Below are 20,158 nucleotides of genomic sequence, written 5' to 3'. Positions count from 1 at the left end.
TTAAGTAAATTGGCCTCCATGATAGGGATGTGGAAATCCTACGCAGAAAACACGCAATGGTGGCATCTGATTAACTTGGATGTCGAAATCCATTTTGTTATATTGTAATGATGACTTTAGGGTTACACAGCCACAATTTCAAAGCCTCTGCTTTAATATTATTTATAGTTCTTAAACCAAGTTTATGAATTTTTTGTTGCACCCCCGTGAAGCCAAACTTACATAAACCTCAACCAAAAATATGAGAGAGGTGGAATGGAATACAATTTCTAATTAATTAATAACCTTGATTCAACAATATATATATATATATATAATATTTAATTATCTTTCTCAATTATTTAATATTAATATTAAATAATTGGGAGAACCATTTCAATGGCATTCCTCCATGTAAGGAATCATCCAAGGCTCATGTGGGGACTATGATGACTAACAGATACTAAATATAAAAAGATATTTTGAGTTCAATTTCTTTTTGAGAAAGGCATTTTTGTTTACTCTATGTTGTCAAATTAGGATATCAAAATATTTACCAATCAATTAAATTCTTATAATATAGACTAATTCTAAAATATCTTACCTATTCAAGTATGAAAAGTGTTAAGAATTCACGACTTTTTTGAGAACACATAAATTCTCAATATCGATACGTACAATTTAAAATTAACAGTTTGACAATATAGTGTGTGCTAGATTAAATGCATTCGATACAAATATATCTTGAATTTGATCCATTTGAGCTTGAAATAGTTGTTGACAGGACCTGTGTTGCAATGTGATTGAAGAAGGAAAAGCACATCCCCCATATTTTTGCAAAAACAATAAGTGACGTGAAGAGGACGGGAAGAGGCAGTACATGTTCGACGAAAGCGGGCGGAGGTATTTGGATAACGGTTTCGGAGGGATTGCTACGGTGAGCTGCGGGCACTGCCACCCCGATGTGGTGGAGGCCATAGTCAACCAAACCATGGTCTTGTGGAATAAAGCTTGAAAATAATAATAATGTATTTTCATTGATGATCAAGTATAAGGTAATTTGTTAGATTTAGTGAGAGAAGGAGACATACGCAAGATTTGTGTGCATTCTTAAAACTCTTTTGCTTCTCCAACAAAGATATTGGATGCTTTTTTTTTTAAGACCTCAAGTTAAGTGAAGTTGTATTTCTGAGACGTGCAATGAGGAGGAGTAAAAAACCCACTGCATTTCATTTGTCCAATTCTAATTCCATGAATGACAAGTAAAGAGGTGCATATCAATTATAACTAGAAATTATTTTCACAGAGACGCTTAATTCCTAACAAGAAAGCAACTTCTGGGGATTTGAGGGCCATGGTGTTGTGCCTGACATTGTAACAATGGCCAAGGTTAACCAACTTAATCTCATCATTCTTTTCTTCCACCCCAAGCAATATAATATCTTGCCTATGCTTATTTTAGCTGTATGGTATCAGAAGCCCCATTTTCTTTGTTTGACTTGTTCTTTCTCTGGCTTCTGCAGGGCATTGGAAATGGCATTCCTCTTGGTGCTGTTGTAATCACTCCTAAGGTTGCAGAGGTCCTGACTCGCTGCAATTACTTCAACACCTTCGGTGGGAATCCAGTATGTATGTACAGCCGCGGGACTTGCTGTTCTAAAAGTGATTGCGAAAGAAAAGCTACCAGTTCTAGTACTGATTGGGTTGCATTTTTCTTTTTTTTCTTTTTTTGTTGCAGATTTTCTTGTGGATGCAATGGACTACACAATGTCTAAGATTTGAAGCCTCAAGTTTATTTGTACATAAGGTGTCTAATTATCGTTCACGAATTGGTCTAAGCACCGTTGTACTGTTATCTTCTGAAAAAAAAAAAAAAATTATCAATATATATAGGTTTGTGCTTCAATAATTCACTGTGATCTTGGAAAACGAAGGGTCAACAACTCGTTGTCTCTCACTCAGCAGATACGCTTCATATGTTTACTTGTTATGATCTTATAAATATTTTATGGTTGTCTCTCTGTGTTTAAATATTATGCATATGTTACAATTTTAGCTTATGTAAATTGCGTCACCAATTTTCGAAGTTTTGAGATTTGTTTTTACTATCAAATTAAAATGTTTAAATTTAAAAAAAAAAACAAAGAAATTATTAAAAAAACTTGTGATTGAAACTTTTACTCTGATGCAAGCTTTGAACATACAGGTTTCCAAAATGAATAATGTTAGTGAATGACTCTCTTCAGAGAAGCGGTCAAGAGAATAGTATTTTCAAATCCAATTTCAATTATGCAAATACGAGCTTAGATAACTATGTTGATATTGAAATTAAAGACAATTGCCTGACCCTTTCCGTCGGCCAAGGGGCAACCATGGTGCATCAACGCCGAAGTTTTTGTAGAGCTTAACTTTGCTGTTAATCATTATCAGAAGAAGAAGAAACAAAACTGATATGAGCTTGGGACTAAAATATATTCATCTTCCCGCTGTACTTGAAAATGAAATGGAAACTCCAAAAACAATTAGACAAAATTGTGTGAAGGCTGGCTTTCCAAGGGGAACCATTGAAATTAACAACCAAAGCGTTGACATCATATTTTATTTTGGATTTGTGATCCTTCATGATCTTTATCCATAGCTGACTTGTATAAGGTGGTGCAATGACTAATTTGCCTTGTATATAACGGTAGTTTTTTCCTAAAGTTTCCGTTGCAAACAAGGAGCAAGTAGCTGACTATGGTATGCTATAAAAGTCCATTGCCGTAAGTTTGTTCAATTCCTGTTTTGTGCAACCATGGCATGCACTTCATTATCAATTCCTACCTCTCCGGCTAACTCAACCAAAAGAACAAACCCCATCTTCAAAGACCACGTTCGGATCCGCAGGTCTTGTTCAGATCATAACCATCTTTGTTCATGCACCAATCGTATTCGTGCATCATCATCAACACAACCAAACAACAGCCGTTCCATAGGAATTTTCCCTTTTAAAATTTCAAGTTCCATTCTCCCAAATTGTCTTGGCTCATTTTTGTTTGGTCCGTATAAGCCTATGGACATGGTGGAAAAGAACATGAACATGAATATGGTGGAGAAGTCTGGGGAGAGTACTGGTAATGAAGGAGAGGAGATAAAGAGAGCTAATTGGGTGGAGAGGCTTGTGGAACTCAGAAGTAAGTGGAGGAATATATGGCAGCAAAAACAGGTTGAGGATGAGGAGGAAGACAACAATAATGGAGAGGAGGGTTGCTGTGCAGAGGGTTGTAGTTTAGAAGAAAAGAATGGAGAAATGGGATACAAATCTTATGATCCTGAATCTTTCTCAAGATTTTTGGTTAGAGTTCCATGGTCTGAAACCAAGCTATTTTCTAAACTAGCTTTCTTGTGCAACATGGTTTATGTGATACCAGAGATCAAGGTATGTTTGACTGTTTTTAGCATATATAGATTTACAGTTATAGTTTATAGCCAGACAAAAGTTTAGGTATTTCTAGCATGAGAAGTAAATTCACACTACAATGCGCAGGGCGAGGTTTTGAAGAGATACTATGACCTACAATATGTAACATCTTCATTCGAAAAGAAAGCCGAGGCAGCTGCTTACATGGCAGCTCCAACAATGACAGTAGTGGTAGCAGCAAGCGAAAGTGAAAAACATGAAACAACGAAGGACTTTCGAGCAGGCCAGCATTCCTCACCATGTGAATGGTTTGTTTGTGATGACTCTAGTACTTTTACTCGCTGCTTTGTGGTTCAGGTAACTTCTAGTAAGTCATTAACGGATCTGCCTTTGTAGAATTCACATGGCACATTAATCTCGTTTGTTTTTCACCCAATAAGATATTTGTGCAATTCTTGACTTGCAGGGACTAGACTCCCATGCATCTTGGCAGGCATACCTCTTATTCGAACCGACTAAATTTGAGGTAAAGCATAGAGATTGGTGTTATTAGATACATAACCCTTGTTTTGAAAGGGAAGAAAATAAGAAATTAGCCATCGATAATCTAGGCCTAGCTAATAACATCCTTGTGTAGGGGACAAATGTACTTGTTCACAGAGGAATCTATGAAGCATCAGAGGCAATATTGTACGAGCAATCAGAAATTTTAGACCACTTAGAAAGAAAGGGGGAGCAAGCGAAGTTTCAATTTACAGGCCATTGCATTGGAGGAAGCATTGCTCTTCTAGTCCACTTGATGCTACTGACTAGGAACCTTCTCAAGCCCTCCACTCTTCGGCCAGCTGTCACGTTCGGCTCACCATTTGTGTTCTGCAAAGGGCACAAAATACTTGAGCAGCTGAGTTTGGATGAGGGTGATCACATCCATTGTGTGATGATGCATAGAGATATTGTCCCTAGGGCCTTCTCTTCCAACTACAATAACCAAGTGATTACACTCCTAAGGCGTTGAAATGCTTCATTTCAAACACACCCTTGTCTAATTAAAAGTGTAAGTACCATCCCTAAAATTCATAAAACATCCAAAAAACACTTATATTGGTTAATTTGGATTTAAAACATGAGCTGTTACTGCTTCTAATGTCTTTTTTTCTTGTGCAGAAACGTTTGTACTCGCCAATGGGCAATCTGTTCATTCTCCAACCTGATGAAAAGTCATCTCCTCCACACCCTCTGCTCCCTCCGGGGAGTGCCCTCTATGTTTTGAACAAAACACAGTGTGGGTCCTCTTCAGGTGTCTTGAGGGCCTTCTTGAATTCCCCACATCCACTAGAAACCTTTAGTGACACTGCAGCTTATGGTTCAGAAGGTACAATCTTACGGGACCATGACTCTTGCAACTATCTAAAGGCTATGAATATGGTTCTAAGGCAACACACAAGGATCGTTGTGAGGAAAGTGAGGAAGCAAAGGAATCTCTTGTGGCCGATCCTTACTTCACCATCTCCACACTCATGGAATGATGAAGATAAAAGTGACCTGTAGAGAACCAAATTGGTAACACGGGAATGATACTGATAGGAACTTAAATTTTTTTTTCTTTCTTTCGATTTCTGATGTATAAATGTAGAGGATGTTCTTAAGAAATTTATGACTCGCTGATTCTCTCCGTGTTAAACAACCACCAAATCTGGTTCATGAGATATTATTAAAATGATGTTGATTAAATTTACAATCATTTAACCAATAAAATCGTTACAATAAGATTTAATCTTGATATAGCTAGCAATATTAAAATGATGTCATTGTTAAAAAGGTAATGCCAATTTGTTCAATCTCGACATAATTTTAGAATACTTTGGGAAAAACCAATTATAGCCGAATTCTATATAAATAGTTTATTCTTATTCTCCTCCAACATAATAAAATTACTTGATTTAAATAATTGTCCTACATTTCCTAAACCCGCAACCAAAAACTACCAATCATGTTGCTCAATTCTTGGAAGTTGAATTTTCTTGGAGAACAAACAACTCTTTATGGTGGGTTCGGCTCCCCCATAGAAGCTCAAACTTTATGGTGTTTTCAAATACAGATGTTATATCACATGTTCAAGATGTCTATAACAACCAATACTTGAACCTGCACAAGAATCAATAGGAGAATTATCATTTAAAAGAAAATGTATTACAATAACCAATTGACCTTCAAAATAACTTGAATGTTGTTTGACCTTCAAAATAACTAATTGACTCCAATATCTTATAGTAGTTGGTCAGAACAAATGAATATACATGCTTAGATATTAAGCATATCACTTGTCCCAAATAAGCATAATTTAAACATGTGAAGTAATTTTGCATTTTGCAAGTTTATGTAATGTTGTTTGATTAAGAGCTATGGTAGTTACAGTAGTTTCAAATTTAAACAGCAAATGTGCTTGAATAATGTGATCATACTAGAAGCATATTTTCGGCTGAAATATCTAATTCACGACTAATACATGACATAAATTGGTTGATTTGGCTCATACATAGCAAACTTGTTCTACAAAATTGTAGCATGTAACCTATGTGCAATTTCAAAAATTCCAAGAGTGAAATTTTTTTAAAACAAACTAGTAACCCAATTTAACCTTTTTTCTTTTTTGTTCAATAGGATTGGATTTGATGTTTCAAAAACTAGTAGATCCAAAATGGTACCATCTGTTGTTGGCCTGTAAGGATTAAAACCTACTAAAAACAAACCATTCCAATCACATATCATTGAGAGATTTGAATCCAAGTCAAAGCAAACCCAAATGACCAGAACAACTCAAAGTAGAAACTCAAACAAATTATTTAAAACCAATCTAATTCGACCTTGACTAGGTTGTGGAGCATAAAACTTAAGTGTAATTGATGTTCTAAAATATTCTGAAAATATAGTAATAGGTTTTAAATAATGAATACTCTTCAAATTACATAAAAATTTAGAGATACTGTTTATAAGGGAAGCATAAATTCATCATCCTCGAACTTTTTTTTTTATTAAAGAGAGAGAAAATCATTGAAGAAACATTGGAACATAGATTATAAACATCAACAATTGACTTAACAACAAAAAAAAAAAAAAAACCAAAGGAGTCCTAACAGTGGCCTCATTAAAACCTTGCCATAAAAAACACCTAAAGGAGGAAATTCCAGTTGAGAAAAAAGATAGGGATATATAGAACTCTCTTATATATGAAAGTACTTTTTCTTATTTCTTTCATATGTTAGCCATCCCAAATCTTTAATATACTCTTAGATTATTCAACAACAACAACAACAACAAAAATGAAAACTTTTTACATTTAATGCATGCAATACAATCCAACCCAAATAAATATTCATATTTCAGCTGTGTGCCAAAAACAAACTGATAATAATAACATTTGAATCTTTAAAAAAATGGAAAATATTGATCCACTTACAGTTGAAAAACTCACGAATTAAAATTTTGAAGAGAATTGTAGCTACCGATCGGGTCGAGCTAACATAGAAGACATGGGAGAGGTCCTGCCCGTAGAATTAGAAACCCTTGTACTTGTGTGGAAAAAAAAACCAGAAACTTGGATGGTGGATGTTACAACAGAAACCAAGTCTATTAACAAAACCCCGAATTCCTCGTACACGTAAATGCTCTTCCTCAGAAATATTACGGCCATGGCTGTTGACATGACATCCTTAAATCTAGCCATACTCTTTTGCTTGCTCAGCTGCTGCTCCCTCTGATGGTCTAAACTTAGATTTGAGTGTTCATGGTTACATCAAACACTGGTTATGTTAGAGGACCAGATTAACAATATAGTATAATATATGCCCCAAGAAAAGTCAAATTACTAATGTACCCTTTTGTTTTACCACCGGATATATATATTCATCATGCTCAAATTTGGGTGCAAAGAGGTGAACTCATTACTCTAGCCGAGTAGCCTAACCCGCATCTGGTTTAGATATTTTACTTGATATTTATTAAAATGTCTCGATGACCAGCGTTTTCTGATGAGCTTCTTGTTTGCAAATAATACCTACAAACTTCGAACTGTTTTTCTTTCCATATTTTGTAAAAAAAATTTGAGGCTAATATAGTAATTGCACGAGTCCATGTCAGAGAAAGAATCCTTCAACAAAGATGAGGACATTGTGGAGACATTCTGAGGCAGATGTAGCTTATGCATCACTGTCCGCACTGAAAGTTCAAAAACCTTCCTTGAAAAATGTCGACACCCATTGATTTATTTCAATTTGACAGTTCAACAACTTTACCATACCTTCTGTAATTTTGTCAACTTCATTTTGTTCTCTCAAACCTCATGTACTCTTTCATCTTGGACAAGGTCTAAAATATCGAGAGTTTCGGAAATATCGGTGGTCCAAAAATACGGATATACCGATGGAAATATCGACAAAATATCGATATCGATAAAAATTGAATAAAAATCAAGGAAATTGTGAGAAAAACTTGGAAATTTTTATTGAAACTTTAGAGAATGTTTATTTAGTCAATTGTCTATTATTTTATCACAAAAAACTGGAATAAAATGCATGGCATGGTGGGTTAGAGTGATTTAAGTTGATTATGTAGCGATCTGACAAACACCGTGTCTTTAGAAAATATGTAGTAATTAGTGAAAGAAAATTAAACACACCACAATTTTTTAGTTATATTAATTTACTACAATATATTGCATATGATAAGATATATGAGCTTGACAATATATATATATATATATGAGTAACTTACTACCACATAGAAAGAATTCCTATTAAAGTTAAAACTTAGTATCACATATAATGAACAATATTAAAACTCAATAGTGAATAATAATACAACTCCGTAATATATAACCACACACAAAAAAAAAAAAAAAAAACCCTCCATAATAAAATAATAAATAAAATTAAACATATGCCTAAATTTATCATTAGGGATTTTTTTTTTAATAAATAGAAATTTATCCTAGATAATATTAGCTTGCATAAATTTTTAAGGCCATATAAATATTACACGTCGTAACATTAAACATATGCCTAAATTAAACATAATAAAATAATATTAGGGATTTTTTTTTTTCTAAATGGAAATTTATCCTAGATAATATTAGCTTGTAAAACGTTTAAGACCATATAAATATTACACGTCGTAACATTGTTAACAAATTGATTCGCAGCCTGGTGGATAAGGCCCAGTAGATGGATGCAATTGAGAGAGGTTCGAATCCCCTCGTTGGCAAAAGCACCATTTCTCAACACATTTAATGTATTTTTCAGTTTCACTCGCGATATTATCGATATTATTGCCCAAATAAAGCACGAACGAGTAGGAAATTATCGCCTCTGAAATTATCGCGATAATATCGATGAAAATATCGATATATTGACGATAATTAAGTGGATATGGGCTAAAATATCGCCCACTCAAAAAAACGATATTATCGGCGAAATATCGCCGATAATATCGGCATTTAAGACTGTGATCTTGGATGATCAAAGGTTATTTTATCAATTTCGAAATAGCAAATGAATTTTATTAATTATTATTATTTATTTATTTTTGTATGGATTAATTGTTTTATTAGTCCCTGAATATAAACTCGATTTGCATTTAAATATCTCAATTTCCAAAATGGTTCCCGTGGTCCTTTAACTAAAATAATTAAAATATGAATAAAAAATTAAAATTAAACTCTCTCCCCCTCTCCCGATTTCTACTCCCCAAAACTTGAATTTTTATTTTTGTTTTTTTCGTTGGTTTTATATTTGATTTTCTTTTATTGTTATTTTAAAGATCTGATTTTTTATTCATTTTTTTTGTTTTAATATAAAAATACCATTTTGCCCCTGTATTTAACAGAAAAAGTTAACAAAATTGACGGTAGGACCATTTGTCCTAAGAAAGTAAAGTTAAAGGACCACCGGAACTATTTTGGAAATTGAGGTACTCAAATGCAAATCGAGTCTAAGTTCAGGGACTAATAAAAACAATTAACCCTATTTTGTATTGATGATTGCTACCTGCATATTGAGCGGAAGTTCATATTTAATAGATCAATAATCTGCATAAGATGAATAGAACAGCTACATAGGTGATGCAAAACTTGAGGCCCTGCTACAGGCAACGTTGATATACCACCAAAGAAAGAAAGATTAAAACAGATTTACATTAACTAAGTAAAACGAATTTCATCTACCTCTACCATGGAGTGGAAATGTTACTGCTCACATGCCTTGAAAGAGTCACAAGTGAACTTTCTCTTCAAAACTTGACCATGGTGTGTGGAAATGTTACTGCTCACATGCCTTGAAAGCAAAGAGTTCAATAAGTGAATGTAGCGGCTGTTATTTGCCCTCTGCAGCCATCCTTTTGCGTATCTCATGAGCTGTGTTGAATATGCCAAGAGTAGGCTTCTCGCACACAAAGCACTTCTTGTTCTTTGAATGATACTGTGAATGAAAAACGCAGATTGATGTTAGAAAATGCTTGAAAGAAACCCAAAATGGAAACAAAAAGACTCGATTACACTTGATTCGCAAGTCTAAAATGACAATTGAATTCCACAAGAGTTATTGCAACCACAGGAGTTAAGATGATGATACATTAAGAAAGAGGACTCATCTTTAGTGCACAGTGCTCGCAGAAGTAGGGTTGCATTTAGTCACAATAGGATCAACAAATGGTTGGCGGCAGATGAAACATGCAAACGGCAACTATCCTCATCATCCTCATCATCTTCGTCAGTCTAGTCCACATCATCATCACCCAAAGCTAAATTTCTCTTCCTTATTTCCTCTGCTTCGTGCCACTCCCTTTCCATCTGCCACCCAGACTTGTAGTCTCCACGATCATGCATAAACTTGCAGGAATCTCCATACCCACAGTAACTAGTCTCTTTGTAATCCTTACAGATGTCTGGCTGGTAATCAAATCTTGTGGTAGCTCTGATATGAGCAGAAGCCCTGAGAGGCCCATGAAAACCTCCCACTTTCTCACTGGCCACTGTTAGCTCTCTTTGGAACCCAGCCTTGTAATCAATATATCCATGGATCCCCTTATACAACTTGTCGTTCTCAGTGCCTTTTGCTCTTCCCCTTCAAAGCTTCCTTTGCCCGCTTAAGAACTCTCTCACGAACTGCTCGGGCATCTCTAGAGAAGTCAGTCTCAGTCTCCAAAGTCGCAGTTGCTCTACTATCATGTCCAACTTGGATTTCTTTTGAAGACTTGAACTCAAAGATTGCACTACTATCATGAGTAAAGCTCTTAGCAGGTCCACTAGAAAAATACAGCTTGCCATCAAGCTTTGAGGCTTTTCTTTGACATGGTAATGATGTGCCCCCCGATTTTGAGTCATCATCCTCATCTTCATCAACCCTTCGATTTCTAAAGTTTTATGTTCATTTGTTTGTTGGTGAAAAGGACCTAAAAGTGTTTTTGAAAAGCTTGCAAAAACTTTAGAAAAAACACTTTTAGGTCATTTTCATTTAGCAAGCTTTTCAAAAACTTTTTTAGGACCCTGGTTCTTGAACTCAGGCACTAGGGGAATTTTGTTTCTTTTTCTCTTACAGTAGCCCAAGCCCATTCGTCAGGCTACTGGAACAAAAAGACCGCTACATAAATTGGTGACTCTGCTAAGGACCAGGCTGCCATTTTCACTAATGCCTCCAAGGAAGAAGACTAGGTGGCTTCCCAAGATGGGCCCGAGCATGGTGATTCTGAATCAAGGAAAAATGCCTCTTCTAGAGAGCAAGAACGTGCAAGTGAGGGAGCTTTCACCCTCACAGATCTCATTACAGTTATTCATGCTATGGGGGAAACTCAGAGGGAGATGACAGACACCCACAAGAGGAGTCTGCTGCTGTTGGAAAAGGGTCTGAACAAAAGGGACAATCTTTTATTACCCAAAAGGATGTCGTTGCCATGCTGGAAAAAGAGCTTAGCCGAAGCCAAGAAGATTGGAAGTATATTCCTCAGCCACCATATCCATCGAGCTTACTCCAGCAGCCGTATCCTAAAGGCTACAAGGCACCAAGCTTTGTCCTTTTTGACAGAAGAAAAGGAAGGCAGAAGGAACATGTCAACCGTTTCCTTGATGCTTTGGGACCAGATGCTGGTGATTATAATCTCCGACTCTGAGAGTTTTCAAAAAGCCTTACCGAACGAGCTTATATGTAGTACATAATGTAATAACCCAAAACAAAATATCTAAAAATTAGGATTAATTTATTCCAGCAAAAAAACGATTTTGCCCTAGCATTATTTAATAGGGAAAAGTTGACTTTTTGATCGAGAAGGAATTTGACAATTCCACTTACGCCATTGCGTAGAGCGAGGCGAAACGAGTCCGAAGACACGGAGTAGACTCGAATCGGAGTTGTAACGAAGAAAATACGGTCAAAATACCGCGAAGGGTAAAACGGTAATTTGGACAAAAAGTCATATTTTTATCTCTTCTCTCGCTCTCTCCTCCCCTCAGCTTTCTCTCTCCTCCTGCGCGACACCTCCTGCGACCTCCGTCCCTTCCCGTCGCCACAGTGGCCACCACGGGCCGGGTTGATCTCCGACGTGGGTACCAACGGAACCGTCACACCCTCGCCGTCACGCCATGACCCGTCGCCGTCCTTGCCTCGGCCGGAGCTCGCCGGAAACTGGAGAAAACCGCCTGTTTTCAGTCGAAACTTCAAGCTCCTCGATCTCCTTCGTTTCTTAACCAAATCGTTCGAGTAAGGTATGGATTCTCACCTATTTTTCGTGCTTAACTGATGGTTGGCTGGGTTTTGATAAATTTTCGCTCTAGAACACTCGATTTTCGAATTGAAAATCGGCCGAACTTCGGCCACCATGATCAGCCATTTTCGGCCACTTTTTGGGGTATGTCCAAGAACAAAAGTGACTCCAAATGGGGTGTTTTACCTAGAATAGGAGTTTGGAGTCTCGGTTTTGAGTTTTTCCGGCGACCCGTTATCGCTTTGGACACCCAAGCTGCCGGCGCGTGTGGCAGCGCGTGGGTGACGGTACAGTAGCAATTCTATGTAGTTTAGCGATCCTCGTGTTGTCACGAGCGCGTAGGATTTCGCAAATCTCAATTTGGATCCGTTTGAGCCCCGAACGAATTTTCCATATTGCGCGATCCTTAGGCGCAGTGTCGTCGAGCCATTGGATCGCACCGAAATTCAGATATGTCGTTCTACATGAATTTAGGATCGTGTAGGACTCGACGGATTGCGAATCGGAGTCCCGGATACTCCGAAATCGCGAACCCTGGGGCTAGGGTTTGGATTTTAAGCGATAACGCGATTTTGGCTAATCCGACCGTCCGTTTCGGACCAAACTCGCGAGACATGGGTCTTTCTCTGTAAGGAACCTTTAGAGAATCCCAGATTGACCATCGGAGATCGTGGACCCCACTGGGTTCCTGATCGGCCGGTCTGACAGTTTATCGCTTAGAACAACTTCAGATCTTTTAAGCCGTTCTCATTGTCTGAAAGGTTAAGTGGGCATAGGAGTGACTTTAAAATGAGTGCATGCATTTCTAGGAGCCAGGGGCAGGGTGTTTAATTTAATTCTTTTATCGAGCAGTTTTATTAATTTAATACTCATGGTTAACCAGGCACCAGAGGCCAGACTGAGCCACAGGAGGGACCGTCAAAAGGTCTAGCTAGCTCGGACCAGCAGTGAGTGGACTTCTTTTTTCTAAACGGTTTTTATAATTAAATTTCATTGTTTGATCTTGAATGAGTTTTTTTGGAGGTTTTCCGAACATGAATTGTGCCGTAAAATATCTTTATTCCTATACTGCTTAGTTGAACATGTTAAAGCTATATGAACATGTTAAAGCTATATGAACCTTCAAAAGGTCTAGCTAGCTCGGACCAGCAGTGAGTGGACTTCTTTTTTCTAAACGGTTTTTATAATTAAATTTCATTATTTGATCTTGAATGAGTTTTTTTGGAGGTTTTCCGAACATGAATTGTGCCGTAAAATATCTTTATTCCTATACTGCTTAGTTGAACATGTTAAAGCTATATGAACAACAGACTTTGAGATTTATATAACAGAAATAGCAGCAGAATTGAGATTACAGTTATTTATTCAGACTTTCCTATAGTAAATTAGTTAAGACCACCATGTACCCGCTTTTTATTTGGTGATTACCCTAGCTTCCACACCACCAAGAAACGTAGGATTTTATTGTAAAAGTTCTTGAAATTTTGTAACTTAGTAGAAAATGCTCTGATATCTAGTTTTAGTGGGAAACTTGATCTGGTGAATGCTTAGTTGAGTTATTCTGGCAGTTGGTGTGGAATTATTTGCTTGTTTAACAGGTGGAACATTTTGGGTTTGGACAAAATACAAAGGAGACTCTGCCGAATTTTCGGCAGGAGTCTAAAGAAAGTTTTATTCGTAGTTGTAACAGGAAGGGTAAAAAGGTCATTTGTGCCCGACATTCGCCAGGTGTCGGACATGCACAGGACTTGGTTCGAATTCCAAAGTGGAATTGGGATCGGGTCCTGTCAATTTGGTATCAGAGCATAGGTTTTACGTCCTGTAGACTTCGCACTCTATGCATCCTCGTTTTCTTTTCAAATTGGGCCCTCATGGTGGTGGTGTCCGTAGGAAAATTAGACAGTTATCCCGACGTAAGGGGATGAGAGTCCCAGGTCGGGCAGGAACTGCACCGGTATCTGAACCGGTAGAGTAGTCTTTTGTTAGAAGCTCGTCAGGAGCCGTACCTACTGAACCTAGTAGGCAAAGAGATCCTAACGTCCAGTAGACCTTGGAGCTGTTAACTCAGGCTTTAGCCAGCCAGAGATCTATCCGTGAGATAGGTGGACCAAGCAAAGAGGATTGAGGGCTATACATTTGGATAATGGTGGTACCCAGTAGTAAAGGAGGATTGAATTGAAAGGAATAGAGCAGATCAGGGAGGTCATGGTTGCTCCACCGAATAGTAGGGTATTGGGGGGACTCGGTTAAGAAGTGATACCAGGATCCTTTGACTAGTACGTGACAAGTAATTTAGAGCCGCATTTGATAGTCAGTACTATCCACATGACTACAGAATGTGTGGATGCAGGAGTTTTTGCAGCTAGATAGGGGATAATGACTGGACCAGAATACGAGAAAAAGGTTTCACATATTGTTTTCCACTAGTAAAGATTGAAAGTAAGAGGTAGTACCTTGTTGCGGTGAGGTTAAAGGCCTCCATCCGAGGTATTGTGATCAGTTAGTGGTTGATTGACTTTGGTGACGTGGTGATGTCTACCTCAACTAGAAAATGGACAGACCACGAGGTGAACTTTGTACACAGCATTTTTGACATAGGTGATGTTAGTCAGGAAGTGTTTAAGAGAGGTAACTACAGTGGTACTTACAGTTCCAGATCACCGAGTGACCGCAAGTATGGAGGCTACCGACCTGGATTTAGTTCCAGTGGAGGCACCAGTCAGGGTAGTAGTATTAGAAATTGCTCTGGGGCTGGTGTAGCCAGAAGTATTGGAAAACAGTTGTTCTCAGGATCTAACAGGAGAAGTCGCCCTAATGTGCTCGGTGTGATAGGTACCGTTCCAGGCCCTGACAGAGGAGTACTCCTGCAGGATATTACTATGGACAGTCTAGATCTTTTTAAAAAGGGTTGTCGCTGTTCCTTCAGCATAGAAAGATCATTGCTGCATCAAAACAAGTATGCAAGATAAATTACAGGAAACACCACAGTCTATGGAGGTTTTGTTTAGTGATGGGCCCAGATCAGTGTGATTAGTTGAGGCAGCAGTCAGCCGAGGGGACGTGGTGGAAGTTTTAGGGCCACTGTTAGACGGTATAACATGTCTCAGCAGGAAGCATATGCATTACCTACTGTAATCACAGATTGAATCCTCTTCGGCATGGTTGACTGGATGTCATCTTAGGACTAGATTGATTGGCCAGATACCGTACCTCAGAGTTACTTTCCCATTGGGAGATCAGGTTTATTCTTGAGCTCGCTCCAGGAATGGAGCCTATTTCTCGGGTAAACTATGGAATGACACCAGCAAGTTGAAAGAGTTAAAGACTCAATGGCAGGAGTTGATAGCGAAGAGGTTCATTCAGCCTAGTTTTTCTCATTGAAGTGCTCTAGTGTTATTTAAGGAAGGAGATGTCATCATGAGGTTATGCATGGACTCAAGATAGCTGAACAAGATTACAGTGCGAAAATAGATGTCCATGGTCTCATAGTAAGGAATTATTTAATAAGCTAAAGGGCGCTAAGGGATTTTCTAAAAAGTGACCTGAGGCTTGGATATCTCCAGTTACGAGTTAGAAAGGAGTATGTGCCTAAAACAACATGTTGAATGAGGTATGGGCACTCTGAGTTCCTGGTCATGCCATAAGAATTAAGAAATGGCCAGTTGCATTTTGGACCCCCCTTGAACAGAGTGTTTTGGCATTATTGAGATCGCTTTGTGACCGTGTGCCTAGATGACATTTTGGGTGTATGCTAAGAGACAGAAGGCACATATGAGGTATTTCAATGTTGGGTTGTGGACTCCGAGAAAGCAATAACTTTATGCAAAACTCAGCAAGTGTCCATGTTGGGTTGACAGAGTGAGTTTCTTGGGACACATGATTTCGGCTGAGGGTATTTTGTTGATCCTCAAAGGATTGGAGCAGTAGTACATTTGGCGACGGCCGATCGGTGCGAATGAGGTACAGACTTTCTTAAGTAAACCGATTATTACTGTCGCTCCGTGGAAGGGTTATCCACCATGGCGACACCGCTCATCTCTTTGGCAAAGAAAGAAATGAAATTGACGTGGTCAGATTAGCGTGAAGAGGGTTATGTTAAACTCAAGAACAAGCCAACCACTGCTTGCTTTCAGTACTTCAGGAGGTTAGTGGGAACTTTGTGAGCTATAGTGTTGTTTTGTAACAAGAATTGGGGTTTGCGCTGATACAGTAGGGTAGAGTGAGCACTTATGCGTCTCAACAACTAAAGAAGCTTAAATCAAAGTATTCTATTCATGAAAATCGAGTGATCTAGAGATGAAATCGATCAAAACCCAGCCAACCATCAGTTAGAGCACGAAAAATAGGTGAAAATCCATGCCTCACTCAAATAATTTGGTGAAGAAACGAGAGAGAAAACCAAACTGGAAGTTTGAGCACGACAGTCGGCAAGAATGGCCGATTCCGGCTAGTATCCGGCGTTCCCGTGGCTGGTCAGGAAAGGTAGGCGGGCGAGCGGCGGTTCGATTGGTACCGGTGCCGGAGATCAGTTCACTGGGTGGCGGCCGCTAGGGCGGTTGGAAGGAGAAGAGGTCGCGGGGCTGTGCGATCGGGAGGAGAGAGATAGAGAGGAGAGAGAAAGTGACGGGGAGAGGAGAGAGAGAGGGGATAAAAATCTGACTTTTGACCAAATTACTATTTTGCCCTTCGCGGTATTTTGATCGTATTTTCTTCGTTCGAACTCCAATTTGGGTCTACTCCGTGTCTACGGATTCGTTTCGCCGTGCTCTACGCAACAGCGCAAGCAAAATTCCCAAATTCTTTCTCGATCAAAAAGTCAAAATTTCCCCCATTAAAATATGCGAGGGCAGAATCGTCTTTTGGCTAAAATAAAGAAATCTTAATTTTTAGATATTTTGGTTTGGGTTCTTACAATCTACCCCCCTTAAGAAAATTTCGTCCTCGAAATTTATGTACCTGTTACTCGAAAAGATACGGGTATTGTTCCCGCATCTGGTCCTCAGGTTCTCATGTAGCCTCTTCCATTGTATGGCTCCTCCATAAAACTTTCACAAGAGGGATCTCCCTCGAGATCAAAACTTGCATCTTTCGATCCAAAATTTGCACTAGCTGCTCCACGTAAGTCAAATCTTCTTGTAGCTCTATCGGTTGCTCCTCTAGTACATGAGAAGGGTCTGAAATGTACTTTCGGAGCATCGAGACATGAAACACATCATGCAACCGAGACAAATCCGGAGGCAAAGCAAGTCTGTAGGCTACTGGGCCTACCCGCTCCACAACCTCGTACGGGCCAATATAACGAGGACTTAGCTTTCCTCGTTTTCCGAATCTTACTACGCCTTTCCAAGGCGAAAGCTTCAGGAATACCCAGTCTCCAACTTCAAACTGAAGGTCTTTCCTCCTGTTATCTGCATAACTCTTATGTCTATCCTGGGCTGTTTTCAGCCTTTCTCGGATTATCTTCACCTGTTCTTTCATTCGTTCGACGTCATCTGCCATTTCCAGTCGGCTCTCACCGACTTCATCCCAATAAAATGGAGTTCTGCACTGTTTCCCATACAAAGAATCAAAGGGAGACATTTTGATACTTGCCTGGTAACTATTGTTATACGCAAACTCCATCAGTGGCAATTTCTCATCCCAGTCGTCTCGGAACTGCAGTGCGCAGGCTCTCAACATGTCCTCCAAAGTCTGAATTGTCCTCTCGAACTGACCATCCGTCTGAGGATGAAAAGCTGTACTGAACTGCAACTGGGTTCCAAAAGCTTCATGCAACTTTGTCCAAAATCGTGAGGTAAATCGTGGATCACGATCAGAAGTGATCGAAACTGGTACTCCATGAAGTCCTACTTTCTCATCAATAAAGAGCTGGGCCAACTTATTTAGCGTATAATTTGCTCTTACTGGTAAGAAGTGAGCAGACTTCGTGAGTCGATCCACAATCACCCACACTCCATCATGCTTATTCCGTGTTCGGGGAAGCTTGAACACGAAATCCATCGTCAAATGCTCCCACTTCCAGTCAGGAATTGGAAGTGGCTGTAACAAGCCAGAAGGTTTCTGTCGTTCTGCTTTCACCTGCTGACAGATTAGACACTTTCTAACATACTCTGCTATCTCCTTCTTCATGAAAGGCCACCAGTAGTGTTCCCTCAATGTGTGGTACATCTTGGTACTCCCGGGATGCATGGCAAAAGCTGAGCTGTGGGCTTCTTCCAGGATTTCCCTCTTCAGAGCTTCATCATGAGGAACATACAATCTGTTACCCACCATTAGGGCCCCATCGTTCCTCACTGAACAATCTGTTCTAGCACCACTCTCCACTTCTGCTCGAAGAGTACAAATTAAAGGATCCTCAGCTTGAGCTGCTATTATTCGTTCCACCTATACAGGTCGCACCTGGAGAGTAGTTAACAATGCTCCCTGCTCATCTACACCTAGCTCAACTCTGAGCTTTATCAATTCAACCATCAATGGAACATACCTTCCTCGGAGATAAGCTATTGAACCAGATAATTTCCTGCTAAGTACATCAGCTACTACATTAGCTCTTCCCGGATGGTGCTCTATGGTACAATCATAGTCTTTGATCAGCTCTAGCCATCTCCTTTGCCTTAGATTCAGCTCCTTCTGAGTGAACAAATACTTTAAACTCTTGTGGTCAGTGAAAATCTGACAGGTGGCTCCATACAGGTAGTGCCTCCAAATCTTCAAAGCAAATACTACTGCTGCTAACTCCAAATCATGCACAGGGTAATTCAACTCATGCTTCTTCAGCTGTCTAGAAGCATAAGCGATCACCCGACCATGTTGGGAGGCATCACTGTAAATCACAAAGTTACCACTGTCATCTGGAAGCGCCAATACTGGTTCAGTGGTTAACCTGGTTTTGAGCTCATTAAAGCTCTTCTCACATTCATCTGACCACTCAAACTTAACTCCCTTCCTTAACAGACGGGTGAAAGGCGCCGCTATCGCAGAAAAACCTTCCACAAAGCGACGATAATAACCAGCTAATCCAAGAAAACTCCGTACCTCCGTAACACTGGTTGGCTGTGGCCAATTCACTACTGCCTCAACCTTCTGGGGATGAACATAAACACCGTCTGCAGAAATAACATGCCCCAAGAAATTTACTCTGTCTAACCAGAACTGGCACTTACTGAACTTAGCAAATAATTTCTTCTTCCTCAGCGTCTTCAGTACTAGTTCTAAGTGCTTCATGTGCGCCTTCCGACTCTTGGAATACACCAAAATATCATCTATGAATACGATGACAAAGCGATCCAAATAACGTTGGAACACTCTGTTCATCAGATCCATAAATGCAGCTGGGGCATTCGTCAAACCAAATGGCATCACCAAGAACTCATAATGCCCATACCTGGTTCGGAAAGCTGTCTTAGGTACGTCTTCTTCCTTGATCCATAACTGATGGTACCCCGATCTCAAATCAATCTTGGAAAATACTTTGGCACCCTTCAACTGATCAAATAAATCATCAATACGGGGTAGCGGATATTTATTCCTCACTGTGACTTTATTCAGCTGCCTGTAGTCGACACATAACCTCATGGTCCCATCCTTCTTCTTTACAAATAACACCGGAGCACCCCAAGGAGAAAAACTGGGTCGAATAAAACCCTTATCTACTAATTCCTGCAGCCGCACCTTCAACTCCTTTAATTCTGCTGGCGCCATCCTGTAAGGTGCCCGGGATATAGGGCTCGTTCCTGGGATGAGCTCAATGGTGAACTCAATCTCTCGGTGAGGAGGTAACCCATGAAGATCATCCGGAATACATCTGGAAAATCCCGAACTACTGGAATATCCTCTATCTTTAACTCCTGCTTCCTGGTATCCACTACATGAGCTAGATAGCCTGAACATCCCTTTCTGAGTAACTTCTTTGCCGTCATCGCTGAGATGAGGCAATATGGGAGTACTCTACGCTCACCATAAAATTCAGGTTGTCCAGGGCTACGGAGTACTACTTCTTTCCTGAAGCAATCCACTGAGGCATGATGCTTA

At 39.3% G+C, this 20,158-nt stretch overlaps 2 pseudogenes; one reads left to right on the top strand and one right to left on the bottom strand.

Annotated features, from left to right (window-relative positions):
• The first annotated feature begins 2,773 nt into the window (after positions 1-2,773).
• Positions 2,774-4,945, top strand: LOC117626215 (annotated as a pseudogene).
• Positions 4,946-9,744: 4,799 nt separating this feature from the next.
• Positions 9,745-14,609, bottom strand: LOC117625651 (annotated as a pseudogene).
• Between the last annotated feature and the right edge of the window lie 5,549 nt (positions 14,610-20,158).

Source organism: Prunus dulcis, chromosome 4 (genome assembly GCF_902201215.1).
Source record: "Prunus dulcis chromosome 4, ALMONDv2, whole genome shotgun sequence".
In the NCBI taxonomy this organism is placed as follows: Eukaryota; Viridiplantae; Streptophyta; class Magnoliopsida; order Rosales; family Rosaceae; genus Prunus; species Prunus dulcis.
Note: the sequence above shows the minus strand (reverse complement) of the source record. Positions and strands in the feature narration are given on the sequence as shown.